The 5,549-nt window shown below is 55.4% G+C and overlaps 1 protein-coding gene across 1 annotated transcript in view; it reads left to right on the top strand.

Moving 5' to 3' along the window:
* KIAA1671 (KIAA1671 ortholog) overlaps nt 1-5,549 on the top strand; it is a 145,429-nt gene that overhangs the window by 35,177 nt on the left and 104,703 nt on the right. The window lies entirely within an intron of this gene.

Genomic DNA, 5,549 nt, shown 5'->3' with positions numbered 1-5,549 from the left:
CGCCTCAGAGGTCTGGCGATTCCTCAGTGCCCGGCTCAGGGGCCAGCTCAGGGCCCAGCTCAGGATCCGGCTCAGGGCCCGGCTCAGGGGCCAGCTCAGGGCCTGGCTCAGGCCCCGGCTCAGGATCCGGCTCAGGGCCCGGCTCAGGGCCCAGTTCAGGGCTTCCGAGTGCTGAGTGACAGGCGCGCCCCTTCCAGATTCTGCAGGTGGGCCAGCAGCCCTGGGGATTCAGTGCCAAACAGGGACATAGGGGGACCCAGGGCCGTGTATTCCAGCCTGTCCCTGCCTTTTGTCTGGTGTTTCATGCAAAACAGGTGGTCTTGATCTTCATGTGAAATAACACTATTTTTAAACATCTAAACTTGTTTTTATTTATTTAATTTTAAATAATGTTTATTTTTGAGAGAGAGCATGTGCACATGCACCCATGTGGGAGAAGGGGTAGGGAGAGAGGTGCAGAGGATCCGAAGCAGGCTGCGCCCTGTCAGCACAGAGCCCGAGGAGGGGCTCGAACTCACGAACTGGGAGATCATGGTCTGAGCCAAAGTTGGATGCTCAACCAGTCGAGCCACCCAGGTGCCCCTTATTTTATTTTGTTTAGGATTTTATGTTTAAGTAATCTCCACACCCAGTGTGGGGCTCAAACTCACAACCTGGAGATCAAGAGTTGCATGTTCCACCTACCGTCCCAGCCAGGCACCCAAAATCTTACAATTTTTCAGTGTCAAAAAAAAGTAAGTCACCATTTTCCTTGTGCAGTACTCGAAAGCTACCACTAGAGGGAGAGATGGAGACGATCTAGTTCCAACGTTTTATTATCAGTTTTTAACCCTCCCTTTTGCCTTAGGGCCTTCACTCTGAGAAAGCCAAGTCTTCTGTGTCCGTATGGATTTTCTTTTTAACACATGCCACTGATTTTGGTACACGTGTCACCCAGCTCCGTTCCCCCTTAGGTCCCTTACCAGTTTCTATTTTACAAGCCTTGCACCGAGGTCTTGGGCCGAGGTGGGGACATTCTCCTGCAGCCTGCACAGCCCCGGCCACCCCATTTGTCTTCAGTTATGATGTTTCCCTTCTGAAGGAATTACTTTGTGGGGGGGAAATTCTGTTTTGTTTTTTAATTTCTAAAATGACTGTAACATATGTGTGTGTCTGGGGGATGGGTAGCCCATAATGAGAGCCCCATGAATATAGAAATGGCATTTCTGACTTGAGCAGTATTTCCAGAGATGCTAAATCTTCTACTTGAACACAGGCTGTCTTGAGAAGAGGAACATTTGGTCCTATTTCAGTTGATCTTGGTTCCATGCTACCTCTTCTGAGAAGCCCTCCTGGGTTGCATCCTTTGCAGTGAACTCCAGGCCCTTTAACCCCCCAATGTGGTAGGTAGTGCTTTTCTCCTGTAGACCCTGAGCTCCCTGAGGGCAAGGATCCGGTTTCACTCAGCCTTGCTCAGGTCCCAGCTGCTCCACAATTAACCCTCAAGGCATCAGCTGTTGAGCACCTGGAGTCTGATACCACCTGGGCTCGTCCTCACAGCAGCAGCCCCACAGGGGAAGAAATCAACGTCAGCCTCGATTTCATCTGAAGAAACTGAGGCACCAGAGGAGACGCAGGTTCTTCAGGGTGATGCTGTGGCAGGATCCGGGTTGGGTTGGAGCGCAGGCCTGTCTGACTTCAAGTGCCTGCTTTCTGCCCCCTCTTCCTGGAAGGCTCCTTGAATTAGCCGAGAGGGGACTCCCCAGCTGGGGTCTAGGGGCTGCTGGGCACGCATGTGCCCACCTTGAGGCTTTTTCTCTGGCTGTGACTTCTGTTTTGTTTTGGTTTTTTTAAGTTTATTTTACTTATTTTGAGAGGGAGAGCACCGGAGGGACCGAGAGAGGGGGAGAAAGAGAGAATCCCAGGCAGGCTCCGCACGGTCAGCAGTGAGCCCGATGCGGGGCTGGAACTCACTAACCGTGAGATCATGACCTGAGCCGCAATCAAGAGGACCACCCGGACGCCCCTCTTTCTGTAACTTCTTCCCTCAATCCTTTGCTGTCCCTCCCCCCATTCTCCCTTGCCTCTTTTTTCTTCTTTTTTCTCCTTCTTCTCCAAAAGCTTATTGGACTATTATTTGCGTACCATGAAATTCACTCATTTTAACTCTACAATTTAACAATTTTTAGTAAGTTTATAAAGGAGTACAACCAGCACCATGAATTCCAGAACCGTTTCATCACCCCAGAAATGCCCTGTGGGTTGGCTCTGCCCTGGCCAGAGGGGCTCTGAGGTGCTTTTCTTGGGGCGGCGGGGGGTGGGGGGGCCGCGGAGATAAGTCCCTAACCTGATGGGCTGACCCCAGCTTGGGCTCCTGCTGGGTGGCTGGACTTAATATGCCACTAGCCAGTCACAGGCAGTGTGCTTTGAGCCCCTGCTGAGAGCCCCCAGCCCTGAGCACTTTACACTTAGTACCTCATTTCCTCCTCCCAGGGACACTGTGGGGCAGGCACCATCACCACCCCTATTTTATACTAGGGAACCCCGGGCTCAGAGAGGTTAAATCACCAGCCCAGTATCTCATAGGTAGCTACTGCTGGGATGGGGATTTGAACCCAGGCTTGTCTGCCTGCGGCACCTATACCCTTCACTGGCATCCCAGGCTGCCTCCGTGAACCTGCTCCCTCCTTCCGGCTCCCAGTTACCCCCTTGGATAGCCTTCCGCCCTGTCTGTGCCCTGCTTCTCTAGGAACCGTCAGCCTCAGGAACACAGGGGGCATGTGTATGGCTTCTGTGCATTCCCCTCCCCTTTTAAGTTTATTTGTTTTGGGAGAGAGAGCACATGCAGGTGCATGAGTAGGGGGGAACAGAGAGAGAGGGAGAGAGAGAGCATCCCAAGGACGCTCTGTACTGTCAGTGCAGAGCCTGATGTGGGGTACCCGAACCATGAGATCATGATCTGAGCTGAAACCTAGAGTCGGACGCTTAACTCCCAGGCGCCCTGTCGGTCCCTTTTTTGTTGTGCTGTGCACACAGTATGTCTGCCCTTGATGTGTTTTGGGTCCACAGATGCAAGTGTGATTTCCTAGTCAGCAGGGCTAGTGCTGGGGGCAGTGGAAATTCTGAGCCCTTCAGGAAATGGTTACAGAGCACCTACTAAACGCTGGGCTGGGAGCAGTGGAAATTCTGAGCCTTTGGGAAGTGGTTACAGAGCACCTACTAAGCGCTGGGCTGTGTGCCAGGCCCTGCTATGGGGAGCATAGAGCCCTGTGGAGGCGATCGGCTCTCATCACACCGAGCACCCTGACACACTCCGAGAGGGGCTCAGTGACTCGTGCTTGCTCGGAGGGCTTCCTGGAAACATGCTGCTGGCGTGGGGCTTGACAGATGGTTGCGTTTCTAAAGCTGGAAAGGGCATTCCTGGCCGAGGGCACTGAGCAAAGGCTGTGAGGTTGAGGGTCCACACATGGTTGAGGAATGGGTTTGGCTGGGGCAGCACATTGAGGCCATATGGATGAGGGCATTGAAGGCCAAGCCAGGGGACCCTGATGGACAACAGGCTGTGGGGCCAGCAGGCAGGCCCTTTCAGCGTTTTGGGTGGTGGCCACGTGGCACCATCCCCGGCATGGGGCCTGGCCACCACAGGTGCACCGGGAGCGCGTGCTGGGTGAGTGGCTGCCTGCGCCTACAGGGTTGTAAACTCAGACGCCTGTGAGGGCCGGGCATGGCCCAGGCCTGGGTCGTGGGGAACAGGAGGAATGTGGCGGATCTGGTCCCCAGGCAGCACCGCAGGAATGCAGGCCGGTGGGCTAGGCGGTCCCGTATCCCCGGAGAAGCCGTAATCAGCATTGCTGCACACAGTTCGCCAGATGCACCATGATGGCAATTTTAACAGACTCCCGTCCCCTGTGGCTGGTTTCTGCGGCCTGCTCATTTCTCCGGAGGTCCACGTGGTTGGGGTACCTTCATGCTGCTCTTGAATGAATGGACGATGTTAATAAGAGTGGCCCTGGGACCTCCTGTGGCCAGATAATTGCATTTGGACTTGGGGAGACAGGCTTCCCAGGGGCGGGGAAGCAGAACGCTCTGCCGGAAGGGGCACTCTGGCCGCTGTGACTGGGGCCACCTTCAACCCGGGGGCTGGGGGCCGCCCAGAGGGGCGGGGCAGTTCCATCTGAAGGTTCCAAGCTCAGCAGGAGCAGGGGGGAGCCAGGTGAAGGGAGAGGGGAGGATACTCATTTTCTAGGACCCCAGCAAACTACCGCATACCCACCCCGTGGCTCAAAAACAAGAGAAACTTGCTCTCCCGCAGCTCTGGAGGACAGAAGTCTGAGGTCCGGGCACCGGCAGGGCCAGGCTCCCTCCGAACATTCTAAGGGAGGCTCCTTCCTTGTCTGTCCCAGCTGGTGGTGGCTCCAGGCCCTTGTTGTTTTGTGGCCACCTGGCTCCAGGCTGCGTCTCTGTTCTCACGTCCTGGCCTTCCCTGTGGTTGCATCTTCGATTCCATCTCATTCAGGGATGCTTGTTAGATTTAGGGCCTCCCTGGCTCATCCGGCATCATCTTATCTGCACATCTTTAACCTGATTACATCTGCAAGTCCTTTGTCTGAAGGAGGTCACATTTACCGGTTCTGGGCAGGCATATCTTTTTGGGGGAGAAAGACTGCTTCTGACTCAGGAACAGCACAAGCAAAGGCCCTGTGGGCACATGACTCACGTGGGGGTGGGGGGAGGAGCTGGTGTAGGGTCAGGTGGTAAAAGGCAGGCAGGGGCCTGAGGTTGGGGGATGGGAGTCAGGGATAGGAAGGCATTGAAGGTATGTGTGCTTGGGGGTGTGTGTGTGTGCAGGTGGCTTCCCTACCAGGTGGACACGAATCCCATACTAGGGACTCACCCAGACTAGGGAGAGGTCACTGCAGCCTGGAGGGGGCGCTGCTCCAGGGGGCACGCCCTGGTGACTGTCACCACCCCTGGGTTGGGGCTTCCACCCCTGCCGGCCTGGTCTTGGGTCAGCCCTGACTCCCTCTTGGACTTGCTGGTCTGGCTTTTTCACTTTTTTTTTTTTTAAGTTTATTTATTTTGAGAGGGTGGGGAGAGAGAGAGAGAGAGAGAGGCAGAGAATCCCAANGTTTAAGTTGATTTATTGTGGGGGGGGGGGGGAGAGAGAGAGAGAGAGGCAGAGAGAGAATCCCAAGCGGGCTCCATGCTGTCAGTGCAGGGTCCCTTGTGGGGCTAGAACCCACGAACTGTGGGATCATGACGTGACCTGAAGCCAAGAGCGGGTCACTTAACCGACTGAGCCACCCAGGCGGCCCTGGCGTTTTCACTTTTATTCTTCCCACCCTGCCCTGTCTCCCTCCCCTCTGTCTCCCTCCCCACCCCTTCCCTGCCCTCCCCCAGCTGTGCTCCGTTCTCTTTGTCCCTGACTGCCTCCCAGGCCATCTGTCTCCTTGCTCCCTCCGTCTTTCTTTGGGCTCCTCCCTTCTTTCTGCCTGTGCCTCTTCTTTGCCAGAAAGACTTGGCTCTCATGCTCCCCTCCCCCACCGCCCCTGCCCCCTGCCCGTCTCTGC

This window comes from Crocuta crocuta, unplaced genomic scaffold, assembly GCF_008692635.1.
Source record: "Crocuta crocuta isolate KB4526 unplaced genomic scaffold, BGI_CrCroc_1.0 scaffold348, whole genome shotgun sequence".
In the NCBI taxonomy this organism is placed as follows: domain Eukaryota; kingdom Metazoa; phylum Chordata; class Mammalia; order Carnivora; family Hyaenidae; genus Crocuta; species Crocuta crocuta.
Note: the sequence above shows the minus strand (reverse complement) of the source record. Positions and strands in the feature narration are given on the sequence as shown.